The sequence below is a fragment of the Trichechus manatus genome, unplaced genomic scaffold (genome assembly GCF_000243295.1).
Source record: "Trichechus manatus latirostris isolate Lorelei unplaced genomic scaffold, TriManLat1.0 scaffold00042, whole genome shotgun sequence".
Classification (NCBI taxonomy): domain Eukaryota; kingdom Metazoa; phylum Chordata; class Mammalia; order Sirenia; family Trichechidae; genus Trichechus; species Trichechus manatus.
Genome location: NW_004443978.1, coordinates 7,817,642 through 7,834,314, shown reverse-complemented (window position 1 = coordinate 7,834,314; position 16,673 = coordinate 7,817,642). Strand labels below are relative to the sequence as shown.

General features: G+C 40.4%; 1 protein-coding gene across 1 annotated transcript in view; it reads left to right on the top strand.

Moving 5' to 3' along the window:
• Positions 1-16,673, top strand: part of CFAP61 (cilia and flagella associated protein 61) — a 324,874-nt gene that overhangs the window by 58,306 nt on the left and 249,895 nt on the right. The gene's annotated exons all lie outside the window — the stretch shown is intronic.

The following is a 16,673-nucleotide window of genomic DNA, read 5'->3' as shown; positions in this document are numbered from 1 at the left end:
TTGTCTTTCTTCTCGTTAAAGTTGCCTTTGCTTTTTACCGTCTTTTTTAAATTAGAGTTTTCTGTTTGGTCTTTTCAAAGCACTAGCCTCTTATATTTATGGGTCAAGTTTATGGGTTTATTTATTTTTGAATTTATTAATCCTTGCTTTTATTCTTCTTTTAATATTAACTTATTTTTACTATCTTTTAAATTTTATTTATTTGTTGTTGTTGAGAATATACACAGCAAAACATACACCAATTCAACAGTTTCTACATATACAATTTAATGACACTGATTACATTCTTCCAGTTGTGCAACCATTCTCACCGTCCTTTTCTGAACTGTTCCTTCTCCATTAACATAAACTCACTGCCCCCTAAGGTTCCTATCTAATCTTTCGAGTTGCTGTTGTCAATTTGATCCCGTATAGATAGTTCTTAAAAGAGCATAATGCTGAAGGCAGACATTTTTTACTAGTTAAACTGAACTATTGTTTGGTTTTAAGGAGACTTCCAGGGATATTTTTGGTTTAAAGTTTAAAGATTATCTCAGGACCGTAGTTTTAGGGATTCATTCAGTCTGTAGTCTGTGAGAATTTGAAAATCTCTTCTGAATTTTCCCTCTTTTAGTCAGGATTCTTCTATAGAATCTTTGATCAAAATGTTCAGTAATGGAAGCTAGGCACCATCCAGTTCTTCTGGTCTCATCGCAAATCAGCCACACATTCCATATCCTTTCCTATTCCTGACTCTCCTTCTTCCTCTGTTGCTCCAGGCAAATAGAGACCAATTGTTGTGCCTTGGATGGCTGCTTTCAAGCTTTTAAGACCCCAGGAACTATACGCTGAACTAGGAGGTAGAACAGAAGCACTAAACACATTATTAGGCCAATTAACTGGGATGTCCCATAAAACCATGACCCTAAACCTGCATTTATTCTATGACCTCCTTTATCTTAAATTATTTGGATTTGTTTTGTTCTTCCTGGTCTAGTTGCTTGATTAATTTATACTCATTTTTTTCTTGTTTTATATAAAAGTGCTTAAAGTTATGAATCTTCCACTTGGCATTGCTTTTATCTGTATCCCACAGGCTTTGATACTAAGTTCTCATTCTCATTGTTGTTTTGTGAGTAATCTGTGGTTGTGATTTTTATCTCCTCTTTCATCTGAAAGTTATGTAGGGAAGTGGTTTGATTTCCAGTTGGTATGATTATTATGTGTGTGTATCTTTTTGTTATTAATTTTTATTTTTTTTTGCATTGTGGTTAGAAATATTACCTGTATAATTTCTACTTTTAGTTTAAATTGAGATCTTTTTTATAGCCTAGTATAGGATCAGTTTTGTTAATGTCTGTGGACTTTTGAAAAGAATGTGTTCTCTGTGTTTATAGCACGGTTAAATACAGCCTACTAGTGATACTCAAATCTTCTATATCTTTAATATTGTTCACTTGATCTTTCATATTCTGAGAAAGTAAGTTTAAATTCCCCAGTTCAATTGTGGTCTTGTCCATTTCTCCTTACATTTGTGAAACTTTTGCCTATGTATTAAATGCTGTGCTATTTGGTGCATGCAGTTTTGTGACAATGAGGTTGTCATCGTGAACGTCTTTTATCAGTATGAAATAACCATCTTTGCCCCATATTGTGTGTTTAGCTTTGAATTATATTCAGTCTGATGTTAATATTTCTATTCCTAGTCCAGTTCTGTACCAGAAGAAACTCTGTAAGGGTGTATTCTAAACAATACCCTCCAAGTCTTGGGCGTAGGTAATTTTAACAATTAATGGGACAATGAAGACTGGATCTTAGAAAACAAGTTTTCTCAAACGCCCTGCCCAGTGTTGTTCTGCCCCTCACATTTAGATCTACAGTCCACAGAGAACTGGTTTTCATATATGGTGTGAGATAGAAATCAGGTTTCATTTTTTAAAATGAGTATCTGATTGACCAAGCACCATTTATGAAATGGTCACTCTTTCCCCAGTGTAATGTCACCCTTGTCATAAATCAAGTGTCCATATATGCATGGGCCTGTTTTGGGATTCTCTTTATTCTATTTGCCTTCTTTTTTGTCAGTAATATACCTTCTTAATTATCATAGCCTTATTACAATATTTTAATGAGTAGAGAAATCAGAGTTCCAGTTCTCACTTCTCTGATACCAAACTGTAAAGATCAGTAAAATCAATGCAATATATTATCAGTTCTATTCCCCTTTTTTCTACTTCTGTTCTGACCTCAGCTGCACATGCAGCACTTTTGCCTCTGATGCTAACCATCTGGAGCTGGGTGAGATATTATAAGTTAAAGGACACAGTCCTCCAGACAGCCAAGTCTGTCCAAGAACTCAGACACCAGCTGCAAGCTTGGAAGTCCTCACAACACCCTCACTTCTGATCTGCTGGCTATATTTTGAGGGGTTCCCTCTACCCTTTCAGGATACCAGTTGTCTTTGATTTATGTTTACATACGGTATCTTTTTCCATCCTTTTTGGTTTATCCTTTTTGTTTCCTAATATTTTAGATGTGCCTCCTATTAACAACACAGAATATGGTTATTGTTGCTTTTAATCTAATCTGACAGTCATTGTTTTTTAATTGGAGCATTTAGTCCATTTATATTTAAGGTTATTATTGATGTATTTGGGTTTAAACCTACCTTCTTACTTTCTAGATATCCTCTATGTTTCTATGTTTTATTCCTGGTATTACTTATGTATACCTTTTTCTTTCTCAGTCTCATCAGCGATATGTCAATTTACTTGGTATTTTCAAAGAAATAGCTTCAGAGTTTGGTTTATTGTCTCTGTTATATTTTGCCTGATCCAAGCTTTGATATTTTCAATCACCTCACATGTGTGCAAAAACTCAATGATGAATAAGGAATACCAAAGAAAAATTGATGCATTTGAATTATGGTGTTGGTGAAGAATATTGAATATACCATGGACTGCCAGAAGAACGAACAAATCTGTCTTAGAAGAAGTACAGTTAGAATGCTCCTTAGAAACGAGGATGTTGAAACTTCATCTTACGTACTTTGGACATATGATCAGGAGGGACCAGTCCTTGGGGAAGAAAATCATGCTTGGTAAAGTAGAGGGTCAGTGAAAAAGAGGAAGACCCTCAAAAAGATGAATTGACACAATGGCTGCAACAATGGGTTCAAACGTAGTAACGATCGTGAGGATGATACAGGACTGGGAAGTATTTCATTCTGTCGTACATAGGGTCCCTATAAGTTGGAACCAATGAGTGGCACTAACAATAACATTATATCTTGCAAATGCATCAGTAATCTTTTGTCATAATAATGCTGCTAACAAGCAACCACAAAACTTCAGTGGCATAACACAATAAGCATGTATTGCTTGTGAGTCTGGGGCTAATTAGGCAGCTCTGCCAATCTGGGTCTTCTCACATGGATAAACCTATGCGCTGAGTCAGCCAACATGTTGTTGGTTGGCTACTGGCCGATCTAGGCTGGCCTTGGCTTTGCTTCATGTACCTGTCATCCTATAGCAGGCTAGCTTGAGTACATTGTCATGGTGATGGCAGAAGTACAAGAGAGCAAGTGAAAGCACACAAGGCCTCGTGAGATCTAGGCTTAGAACTGACACATGTCTGTTGGCCTAAGTAGGTCACATGACTGAGCCCAGAGTCAGAGAGTAAGAGGACACTACGTGGCAAAGTGCTTAAATACAAGAGGGTGAAGAGTTAGGGTCATCATCATAACCCACACTGATGCAAAAAAAGAAAAAGATTAATGATTTTTGTTACAGACTTCTTTTTTCTGACCTAAGGAGATGCAAACTCCAATTTAGCATTGTGTTGTTACTGTTGTTAGTTGCTGTTGAGTTGATTCCAACTCATGGTGACCTACTGTGTGCAGACTATAACTGCTCCATTGAGTTTTCAAGGCTGTGACCTTTCAGAAGCAGATTGCCAAGCCTGTCTTCTGAGGTGCCTCTGGGTGGGTTTTGTAATCTCAACCTTTTGGTTAATAGTCTGAGGCTTAACCATTTGCACCACCTAGGGACTCGCTGATATGTGATAAAACAAGAATGGGAACTTGAGACTTATTTTCTTGTTTTCCTAAATCCTATAGTCTCATCTCCAGACAGTAATTTGGAAATCTCCAGCACATTAAGCTCAAGTCTATCATCCTGTATGGTCTGGGGTCTGTAGTATGCCCAAGGTGGGAGGAGTTTCCTTGAAAAATATTAGCAAAGCCCTTTATCCTCCTTTAATGCAAATACAGAGTGCATCCCGTATACTAGACTTTAGAAGCCTAGTCTAGTACATGATGAGTCTAGTACAGTCTAATGGTGAAATAAACATGCAAGACAAATAAATTTATAATAAGAATAATTGTTCTGATATAAAAATGTTGTGGGACCATAGCAGAATTGCACCTAAGTCATCTTGAGAACATCAGCGTAGACTTTATAGAGAAGAAAGCTTTTGAGTCTAAACTTCAAAAACAAATTGGAGCTTTCTTGGTGAATAAACAGAAGGATCTTCCTGGCAGAGGGTGCAATGTATGCAGAATAAGGAGGCATTGGAAACCATGGCTTACAGGGAAAATACACATTCAGTGTTGCTGGAGCATTGAGTGAGGAAGTGACAGGAGACAAAATGGGACAGAAGATGGAGGCCAGGTCATCAAGGGGCTTGCATGCCTTGCAAAAGTGTTTAGATTCGATCTCATACGTGATGATGAACCACTGGAAATCTGTAATTAAAAACGGTTACATGGTCTGCTTTCTGTGTCAGAAAGATCATGCAGTTGGCAAGAAGACTTCACGAAGGCCACTACAGTGTCAGGAAAGGTGTGCGTCAGGGTTGTATCCTTTCACCATACTTATTCAGTCTGTATGCTGAGCAAATAATCTGAGAGGCTGGACTATATGAAGAAGAACGGGGCACCAGGATTGGAGGAAGACTCTTTACCAACATCTGTTATGCAGATACACCACCTTGCTTGCTGAAAGTGAAGAGGACTTGAAGCACTTACTGATGAAGATCAAAGACTGTGGCCTTCAGTATGGATTACACCTCAACATAAAGAAAACAAAAATCCTCACAACTGGATCGATAAGCAATGTCACGATAAATAGAGAAAAGATTGAAGTTGCCAAGGATTTCATTTTACTTGGATCTACAATCAACACCCATGAAAGGAGCAGTCAAGAAATCAAAAGACACATTGCATTGGGCAATGTGTTGCAGAAGACCTCTTTAAAGTGTTAAAGAAGCAAAGATGTCACTTTAAGGACTAAGGTGCGCCTGACCCAAGCCATGGTGTTTTCAGTCGCCTCATATGCATGCGAAAGCTGGACAATGAATAAGGAAGACTGAAGAAGAATCGATGCCTTTAAATTGTGATGTTGGCAAAGAATGTTGAATATACTATGGACTGCCAAAAGAATGAACAAATCTGTCTTGGAAGAAGTACAGCCAGAATGCTCCTTAGAAGTGAGGATGGCGAGACTTCATCTCACATACTTTGGACATGTTATCAGGAGGGACCAGTTCCTGGAGAAGGACATCATACTTGGTAAAGTAGAGGGTCCGTGAAAGAGAAGACCCTCAAAGATATGGATTGACACAGTGGCTGCAACAATGGGCTCAAGCATAACAACAGTCATGAGGATGGTGCAGGACCAGGCAGTGTTTCGTTCCGTTGTACATAGTGTTGCTATGAGTCTGAACCTACTTGATGGCACCTAACAGCAGCAACAACTACTACAGTGCCCCAGAAAGAGGTGAGGAGGGACTGATCTAGGACAGTGACCATGGGGTGGTGAGGAGAGGATGGGCCTGGGAGGCACTTTATAGACTATAACTTAATGATTTACCGCATGTGGAGAAAGGAATGTGTGGAAAGGGAAATATCGAGAGTGGCTTCAGAAACTGGGTGGATGGTGGAACCATTTCTTGAGATTATATAGTAAGAGTGAACAGATTGTTGGAGATGGTGAAATAGTGACAGTGATTTCTGATTTTGACCAGTTGAGTCTGGATTTCCTAGTAAGCATTTAGATAGATGCACTCACTGGAACTAAAGACTGAGGTGTAAGCGAGACACACAGATTTAATGGCTGTCAAGGTAAAGGTGGTAAATGTGCCAGAGATGTAATGAGACAGTTGATGAAAAAGGTGTATGGAGTGAGGAGAGAAAGCCCTGCACAGAGCCCCAGGAGACACCAATGTGTAAGAGGAAGGCAGAGCAACAGATGTCCACTTCAGTGGGCTGAAAAATAATTCCCTCCAAAACATCTTAATCCTCAAAACCTGTAAATGTTACCTTACTGGAAAAACTTTTCGTAGGTGTGATTAAGTAAGGATTTTGTGATACGGAGATTGTTCTGGATTACCTTGTTAGGTGCCGTCGAGTCAGTTCCAACTCATCACGACCCTACTTACAACAGAATGAAACACTGGCCAGTTCTGCGCCATTCTCACAATCACTGATAGTTTGAGCCCATTGCTGCAGCCACTGTGTCATTGCATCTCTTTGAGGGTCTTCTTCTCTTTCACTGACTCTCTACTTTATCAAGTATGACATCCTACTCCAGTGACTGGTAACATGTCCAAATTATGTGAGACGAAGTCTTGCCATCCTTATTTCTAAGGAGTATTCAGGCTATACTTCTTCTGAGACAGATTTGTTCATTCTTCTGGTAGTCCATGGTATATTCAGTATTCTTCACCAACATTATATTTTAAATGCATCAGTTCTTCTTTGGTCTTCCTTATTCATTGTCCAGCTTTCGCATGCATATGAGGTGATTAAAAATAACATGGCTTGGGTCAGGCTCACCTTAATCCTCAAGGTGATATATTTGCTTTTAAACACTTTAAAGAGGTCTTTTGCAGCAGATTTGCCCAATGTAATATGTTATTTGATTTCTTGACTGCCACTTCCATGGGCATTGATTGTGGATCCAAGTAAAATGAAATCCTTGGCAACTTCAATCTTTTCTCCATTTATCATGACATTGCTTATTGATCCACTTGTGAGGATTTTTGTTTTATTTATGTTGAGGTGTAATCCGTACTGAAAGCTGTAGTCCTTGATTTTCATCAGTTAAGTGCTTGAAGTCCTCTTCACTTTTAGCAAGCAAGGTTGTGTTATCTGCATATCACAGGTTACTAACGAATTTTCCTCCAATTCTGATCCTGCATTCTTCTTCATATAGTCCAGCTTCTCGGATTATTTGCTCAGCATGCAGATTGAATAAGTATGGTGAAAGAATTCAACCCTGACACACACCTTTCTTGACTTTAAACCACGCAGAATCTCCTTGTTCTATTTGAACAGTTGCCTCTTGGTCTATGTACAGGTTCTTCATGTGCACAATTAAATGTTCTGGAATTCTCATTCTTAGCAATGTTATCTATAATTTGTTATGATCCAGCCAGTCGAATGTCTTTGCGTAGTCACTAAAACACAGGTAAGCATCCTTCTGATGTTCTTAGCTTTCAGCCAAGATCCATCTGACATCAGCAATGATATCCCTCATTCCATGTCCTTTTCTGAATCCGGCTTGAATTTCTGGCAGTACCCTGCCAATGTACCACTGCAATCGTTTTTGAATTATCTTCAGCAAAATTTTACTTGTGTGTGATATTAATGATATTGTTCGTTAATTTCCACTTTCTGTTGGATCACCTTTCTTTGGAATGGGCACAAATACGGATCTTTTGCTGTCGTTTGGCCAGATAGCTATCTTCTAAATTTCTTGGTCTAGTTTAGCAGGTGCTTCCAGAGTTGGATCCATTTGTTGAAAACATCTCAACTGGTATTCTGTCAATTCCCGGAGCCTTGTTTTTCACCAGAGCCTTGAGTGCAGCTTGGACTTCTTCCTTCAGTACAGTGCCTCCTGCAAAGGTTGAACATTGACCAATTCTTTTTCGTACAGTGACTCTGTGTATTCCTATCTTAGTGGTTCCAAATGGCATCACAAGTGTCCTTGCAAGAGGGAGGCAGAGGGAGATTACACATATAAAAGAAGAGGAGGCAAAGTGCCTAGGGAGGCAGAGATTGGAGTGGTGCAACCACAAGACAAGGAATGTTGGCAGCCACCAGAATGTATAAGGGGCAAGGACTGGATTCTTCAGTAGAGCTGCTGACACCTTGATTTCAGCTCAATGATACTGATTTTGGACTTTTGTCCTTCAGACTGGGAGAGAATAAATTTTGCTGTTTTATCTCACAAAGTTTGTAGTAATTTGCTACTGCAGCCACAGGAAACTGATATGTCTACAAAGAAACCAAAGGTTGGGAAGTGAACTAAGGAAGGAAAATATGTCAAGAAATAAGGACTTATTCCCTCTTCAGGAAAACTCCTTCAAAGAATTATCTGTTTTCATTCTCTTTCCCCTTTACTCCAATCAAATTTTTCTCCTCCCTGCCACCAACATTGCTTTTATCATGGTCACCAATGACCTCCACATTGCCAGGCCCAATAGTCATTTCTCAGCCTTATCTTACTAGACCCTTCAGCAACACATTCTTTTCCTTGAAATACTTGCTCCATTTAGCTTCCCTCATCTGATATTTTTATAGTTTTATTCTGGCCTTTCTCTCTCCATCTCTTTTCTTGCATCTTTCTCATATCCTCAGCCTCAAGTGTTGGAGTGCCCCAGGGCTTAGTTCTTTGGCTTCTGTTTTCTAAAGGCACTCAAGTTCTAGGTGATCTCATCCTGTCTCTTGGCTTTCAATACCATCTACCTGCTAAAGACGCCTATATTTTATTTCTAGCACAGACCACACCCTTAGCTGCCAGTCCCATTCAGTCAACTGACTTCTCTCAAATGTCTTATGTAGACAAGTTCAAAGCTGCCCTCTTGGTTCCCTTGTAAGCATGCTCCCTCTGCGGTCTTCCTCATCATTGTTCACGGCAGAAGGTATTCTTCAGTTTGCTCAGTCCAGAACTTTGGTCTGATTTCTGATTTTTTTTTTTCCTCACACCCCATATGTCAACAAATCCTGTCAGCTCTACGTTCACATTTCACAATTGGGCGTCCCCTTTGATGTCGCACTCTTCTGCGATGCACAGTCTGTACAGCCATGTGTGGCATCTTGGTGTCCAGCCACTTGCCAACACTCTTTCTGCTGCAAGGCCTTTGCACTGGTTTTCTCCTCTGCCTGGGATATGTGTCCCCTTTATGGTGTCAGGATTACTTCCTTCTTACTGTCAGGTCTCAGTTAAAAGTCAGGGAGGACTACCCGATCTAAAACAGCTCCCAGGTCTTATTTTCTACATGCCATTTGTTATGGATTGAATTGTATCCCCCTAAAATGTGTGTTGTAAATCCTAACCCCTATACATGTTGTTATAATCCCATTCGAGAATGAGTTTTCTTTGTTATGTTAAGAGGCCATATCAGTGTAGGGTATGTTTTAAGCCAGTCACCTTTGAGATATTAAAAGAAGATTAGGACAGAGAAGCAAGCAGAAATGGGGGAAGATAGATGCCATGCCACATGAAGATCACCAGGAGCCAAGGAACAGAAGCTGAAAAGCAACAGAGACCTTCCCCCAGAGCCAGCAGAGAGAGAAAGCCTTCCCCTAAAGCTGGTGCCCTGAGTTCAGACTTCTAGCCTCCTAAATTGTGAGAAAATAAATTTGTTTGTTGCAGTCACCTACTTGTGGTATTTCTGTTATAGCAGCACTAGATAACTAAGACACCATCTGTGGTGTGAGGGATCACTACCGTGTGGCCTTTCCTGTCATGGTCTTGTAACTTCCACAAAATGATTGGGCAGGACCATGCTAATAGGGTATATGGAACCCTAACAAGGGGATTGGTCAGTTTTGCCATCCTCCTGGGCTTAAAATGAGCCATCCCAGAGGCGATCTTACCATCTTACCATCACCAAGGAAGAAGAGCCAAGAGTAGTGCACGTCCTTTGGACCAGGGGTCCCTGCACTGAGAAGCTCCAGGAGAGAGAAAGAGAGTTGTAACACTGAAGATGGCAAGAAGTGGTGGCAGAGAAACAGCGACAGGAGAGACCAGCAGGAGATGGTGTGGTGGGCTTCCCCGCCCATGGAGTGAGAAAGCTGATTGCCTGTGGGCAGGAGGCTTGCTGGCAGAGTAGGGTGCCTCCAGGCACTTGGTGGAGCTAGGTTTGCCAACCCATGGAGTTAAAGCTGAGTCCCTTTGGGCTGAGGCTTACTGGCTGAGTTGGGTGCCTCTGGGTACTTACCGGCAGAGCTAAAAGAACTTTGTAACACTTGCCTGAGCAGAGCAGAGGCCAAGGGGCCAGAGAGAGGTGTGCCTGCAGGCATGGCTGAAAAGAGGCTGTCCTGATGGAAGAACTGTATTGTGAGTGTTCCTCTGTTACTTCCCTAATAAACCCCATAATCATGAGTACTGTCTCTGAGCTCTGTGTGGCCATTACAATGAATTATCAGACCCAGCAGAGAAGTAAAGCGTGCCATGGGAGGGACGGTTGGTGTCAGAATCGATAAAGAGGGCGGAGAGAGGAGGCGTGTCTGGCCTCTGCCTCATAGCAGTCAGCCTTGGGCTGTTGATCTTGATTCTCCTTCCCCTTTGTGAAGTTAAAGGAGGTCAGACGCCACCCCCAGGCCATTTTTACACCAACTATCATAACTTAGGAGCCCTGGTGGTGCAGTTTTTAAGAGCTCAACTGCTAACCAAAAGGTCAGCAGTTTGAATCCACCAGCCGCTCCTTGGAAACCCTGTGGGGCAGTTCTACTCTGTCCTGTAGGGTCGCTGTGAGTCGGAATCGACTCAACGGCAACGAGTTTGGTTTTTGGTTATCAGAATTTAATATTTTCTCATTCACTTACTAACTTACTTGCTTATCATTGGTCTCTGGCTTTGACAGCACGTGCCCCTCTTCTGTCTTGTTCACTGCTGAATCCTCAGTACCTCAGTTAGAATGTTGTCTGACACATGGTAGGTGTGCAGCAAATATTTATTAAATGAATGAACAAATAAATGAACTCTCAATGTGCTTTTTTCATACCTCTGCTCTAGCACCCCTCACATTGTAAGATGTTTAGGGGGGTGTGTGTGCACATATACCCTGATCACTCAGGAGCATTGCAGAGTATGGAGGACTGCATCTTATTCATTGTCTGCTTCTGACTACCTAACAGAAGGCCTGCAACTCATTGTTGTCCTGTTGTTGAGTGAATGATTTAATTTGAACTGTTGTTGAATGAATGATTTAGCTTGAACCTCTGATCCTTCCTCTTCTTAAAACTGAATAACTTAAATTCATGTCAGCCTTTTCTGAAATCATCTAAAATTAAAAAACTAAACAAAAGTGATTAGTTTGTAATATTTTGAAGATAGACATTTACTTTTATAATTAAAATCTTTTTGAATCTTAATTGCATAAATAGTATATGAAACTACCCTCCTTTAAAAACCCTAGGATAATGCAGTGAAAATTGACTTCCGTTTCATCAACTTCTAATCCAGGTTCCTTCTTTTCCTCCCCAGAAATAGCCATTGCTATACATCTGGTATGTATTCTTTCAGATCTTTTTTTTATACTTTTATGTGAACTCATAGAAAAAAACCACTACTTTTCGTGGCTGTGTTTTACATAAATGATGTCACATGGGTATGTAATGTTTTGAATTTGCTTCTTCACTCAACTTTGAAATATAATCATGCTGATACATGTAGGTCTAAGGCATGACTTTTACCTTCTGTAGAGTATTCCATTATATGTAATGTACTGCATTGTACATATGTAATGTGCTGGATGTTTAAGTTGTTTCCATTATTTTGTTATTGAAAACAATGCTGCAGTAAGCATCTTTGTGCATGTCTCTTTGGGCCCCTTGCAAGACTTTTTTCTGGTTATAGTCCCGGAACTGTCCTTGCTGGGCATGGAAATACTCACATTGGCATCAAACATGGCCATATGGGTGACCCTCCTCCTGAGCCTTCCCTATTCCCCAATGCTTAGTGTTGTCAGAGCTTTTAACTTTTTACCGTTATGATAGGTGTGAAAGGAGATACTGTTTTAATTTTATTTCTGTGAATACTGCTGAGGTTGAACAACTTTCACAGGTTGGTTGGTCACTCACACTTCCCGTCCTTTGCCTAGTGCGTGTTTTTTTCAAGAATTCCCTCATTGGTCTATCGTATGTGTTGCAAATATTTTGTCCACACAGCTACTTATTTTTTAACATTTTTTTAGGTGCCTAGAGAAGAATAGACAGACCTTTTAAAGTTTGGTATATTCGAATATGTCAATATTTTTCTCTTATGACTACTGCTTTTTTGCATTTTTTAGGAAGGATTTCTGCATCCCCAAGAGCACAGAGATATTCTCCTATATTTTCTTCTAAACTTTTTTTTTAAACTTCAGGTTGTTAATCTATCTGCAATCAATTTTTATTTACAGTATGAAATAACCAGTAACCAGTTGCTGTTGAGTCAACTTCATGTCAGAGTAGAACTTGATTTTCAGTGGCTGATTTTTCCGAAGTAGATTGCTAGGCCTTTCTTTTGAGGCGCTTCTGGGTAAACTTGAATCTCCAACCTTTCTGTTAGCAGCTGAGCACGTTAGGAGCCCAAAATTTATTTTTTCTCATGTGGTTAGTTTGAGAAACTAATTGTATAGTTTATTATTTCCTCACCAATTGGAAATGATACCTTTAACACAAAACATTTCACAAGTATCTGGTTCTATTTCTGAACTCCCTTTTGTTCTATTCTTTCCCCAGTAACCTGCTATTTGAATAACTGTGGCTTTATAATATTTCTTAATATTCAGTAGGAAAATTGGCCCCTCTTTGTTCTTCTTCCTTGAAATTTCGTCGACATTCCTCCGTATTTACTCTTTTTAGAATCGGTTCATTTAGTTACACAGAAAAATCTTGTTGGGGTTTTTGATATTTAAAAGAAATACCAAATACATGTGTAAACGGAAAAGTTTCACGTTGGAGACACTCGTGTCAGACGTAGGAATGATGAGGTAATGTGCATTCCCAGGAAGCAAAAGGTCAGGATGTAAGCCGTTTGTTTCCGGGAACAACGTGTTCATGGCTGCAATCATGTATAACCAAACCCGGTGGTGCCACTCAGCTAGGTGGTAACTCACTCCCTCCTAGCCAAGTGGCCTATCTTTACACTTCAAAGGACTTCAGGCTGAAGCTTATCTATAACCAGTCATTAACCCCACCTTACCTCTCCACTTGAACAGCAGAGTGCTTTCTATTTTTACTTAGTGCTGCCTAGCTCGAGCTGTATTATTCCTAAATAAAACTCTTCTTTCTTTTCTAACAGAGAAAGACTTTTCTTCTTTGACACATGTGATTGTATACTATGGTTTATTTCTAAAACCTTCCAAATATATAATTTTTCTTTTCCTGTGTATTATTCCTATTATAATAGATAAATAGGGCAGATCTGGGTCTTCTGTAACCTAAAGTCTATACAATTTAGGAGCCCTCTTTAAGAAAAATGATACAAAATTATGAGTGCAGTATTAGATGCCATGCCCTGGAAGGGGCCTTCCTGTGGAGGTGCCAGAATCTCCAGCTTTGTTAGCTTCATGGTAAACCTACCTCAGATAAGCAGCCTTACTCAGAGAGAAAGTCCTGGAAAATTGTGCCTTCACTCCCATTGGAATAACCCACTAGTTCATGACTTCCAAGCTACTTAGTTGTTGTCTGTGATAAAATAACAATTAAATCCTACTACCTTGGTTGTGTTTTCAGTTGTGTGTTACTTTACTTTTCCCTGCAATAGCACCTCACATATGAGGATCTCAGGGCACACTATGAACATTAACTAATTAAACCTCACAAAACCCTTGGGACACGGGAAAGAGAGATACAGCATCAGCTTGCCCAGTTCTGAAATGCAGCCATCTCTTGGGATAAGTGTGGCAGCTGCTTAATAATAAGCCACCACACCCCTTGACAGTTTAGCCAAGACAATTAGTCATTGTAGTTGGTAATTGTCTTGTGAACACTAGACTGGCAAACGATTAAATCACCAGGATTACTAGTTCATTGCAAATCTAATCCATTCTTTAAGATTTTAAACATTTTAGTAACTTTGTACTAATAATGAGGGAAATACATACACAATGAAGGTCAAGTTTTCTTATAGTCTTTTTTTTTTTTTAAGTACAATTTAAGAATAGGGAGTTACTGATACAAGTTTTTTTTTTTTTAAATTGTGGTGAAAATATACACAATAAAACATGCACCATCTCAACGGTTTCTTCCTGTAAACTTCAGTGACATCGATTACATTGCTTATATTGTGCAACCATTATCACTATCCTTTTCTAAATTATTCCATCACCATTAACATACACTCAGTGCCCCCTTAGCAAAAACTCCTCCTTTCCGCCTCCTTCCTACCCCTGGTAATCACTAATAATGTTTGATTTCTATATATTTGCTTATTTCATATAAGCGAGAGGATACAGTGTTTGTCTTTCTGCAACTGACTCATTTCACTCAGCGTGATGTTTTCAAGGTTCATCCTTGTGTGGCATGCATCAGGACTTCATTTTTCTTCATGGCTGAGTAGTATTCCTTTGTCTGTATATACCACATTTTATTTATCCATTCATCTGTTGACAGACATTGAGATTGTTTCCACCTTTTGGCTATTGTGAAAAGTGTTGCAATGAACATTGGTGTACAGGTTTCTGTTTGCTTCTGGACAAGGAAAAGCGCTTCTTTTGGTTATGTATGTAGGATTGGGATTGCTGGGTCATATGGTGGTTCTGTGTTTGACTTTGAGGAACCGCTAAACTGTTTTCCACGGTGGCTGCACCATTTTACATTCCCATCAGCAACGGATGAGAGTTCCAGTTTCTCTGCAACCTCACCAACACCTATTGTTTTCTGCTTTTTTGATCATTGCCATTCTAATGGGAGTGAGGTGGTATCTCGTGGTGCTTTTGATTTGCATCTGCCTAATGGCTAATGATGTTGAGCGTCTTTTCATGTGCTTATCGGCCACTTGAATATCCTCTTTGGTGAACTGTAAGTTTAAGTCCTTTGCCCATTTTTTTTATTGGGTTGTTGGTCTTTTTTTTATTAATAATATAAGTATTTTTTCATTCCAAAGTTTGCTGCTTGCAGTTACCAGGGTGAGTGTTGGGGGTGGGGAAAGAAAACTTAATGCTAAGGGACACTGAGCTTCTGTTAAGGATGATGGTATAATTTCAGAACAGATAAAGGTGATGGTTGAACAACATGATGAACATAATTAATGTCACTGGATTGTATGTGTGAAGATTGTTGAAATGTCAAATGTTTTGTTGCATATATATTTATCACAATAAAAAAAGTTTGCTGCTGAGCATAACTAATCAATGAAGATGGAAGTCAGATAGAGATTACCTTCGTGGGGGATCTTGACTGGGCCTTCCTGGTGCTGGAAATGTTTTGAATATTCATCAGGGTGGTTTTTACATGGGTGTAGACGCACGTAGAAAGTCACCGAGCTGTACATGTTCCTGCGTATATATTATATCTCAATAACAAAGTAAAACCAAAAACCAAACCAGTTAACCTTTAGTCACTTCCTACTCATGGCTACCCCATGTGTGTCAGAGTAGAACTGTGCTCCATAACAGTTTCAGTAGCTGATTTTTCAGAAGTAGGCTGCCAGGCCTTTCTTCTAAAGCACCTCCGGGTGGGCTCAAACTCCAGCCTTTCCGTTAGCAGCCAAGCGTTAACCGTTTGCACCACCCGAGGACTCCGTAACAAAGTCAGTCCATCCAAAAAGCATGCAGCCCTTGTCATTCTGAGGGCACTGGAGCCCCCAAGTAGACTACCTGAACGTTTTTATAGGTGCAGGACGTATTCAGGAGCTAGAGACGCGTTACATTTTATTCCCCCAAAGCATCTCTCTTCTGAAGAAGAATTGTAAGTCCTATGGCCTCTCTTCTCCTGAGATGCCCTCTTTCTGCCAAAAGAGCTGCCCGCTATGCTGGCCGTGATTCTCACTGTACCTTCAGCATTCTGCACCTCTCCATCCAGGCCCTTCACACCTCTCTGGACATCTCATTTTTCTCTTGTGGTTTCATTCTATTTCATCTCTTATGTCTTTGCAAGAAGAGGACTAGGCACTAGTTAGTAACCTGGTGACTTGGGGCTGAGAGGTGCCTGCAGGGGTTGCTGCCGAGGTTGGCACTTGAGGGTCACAGTGGGAGAGGAGGAGGTAGAGGGGCTGCCCGCTGCCCTGGCAATGAGATGATTAAAGCAGGAAGGCAGAGCAGCATGCCGCGCTGGCAGCGGTGGCCCGGGGGCCTTAAGCCGGCGCTGGTCCCTCTGGCATTCCTGGCAGCCATGCAGAGGAGGGGCAGCTGCTGGGCAGGGCGTCTTAGGGCTGCTTAGAGCTGAGGCCCAAAGGCTGAGAGCAGATGTCACAGCTCAGAAACCCCCTCAGAGCAGAGTGAGCATTGGGTGAGCCAGAGAAGGAAGGCACAGGCCTTCCTGCAGCGAGTGACATCATCTCTAAAATCACCCTCCGTAGGCATGGAATGTTTCACAAAAACCAAGAAATAAAAAGAAAAACGGAAGGAGAGGAGGGGGTAAAGGGGACTTTTTAAGCAAAATGAGAAGTATTTTTGTTCTACTTTAATTTTGAGTGAGGGTTAAGATACTCAAAGACGACCCTGCTTATTGACATTTCAGAATATGTTACAGTACAACA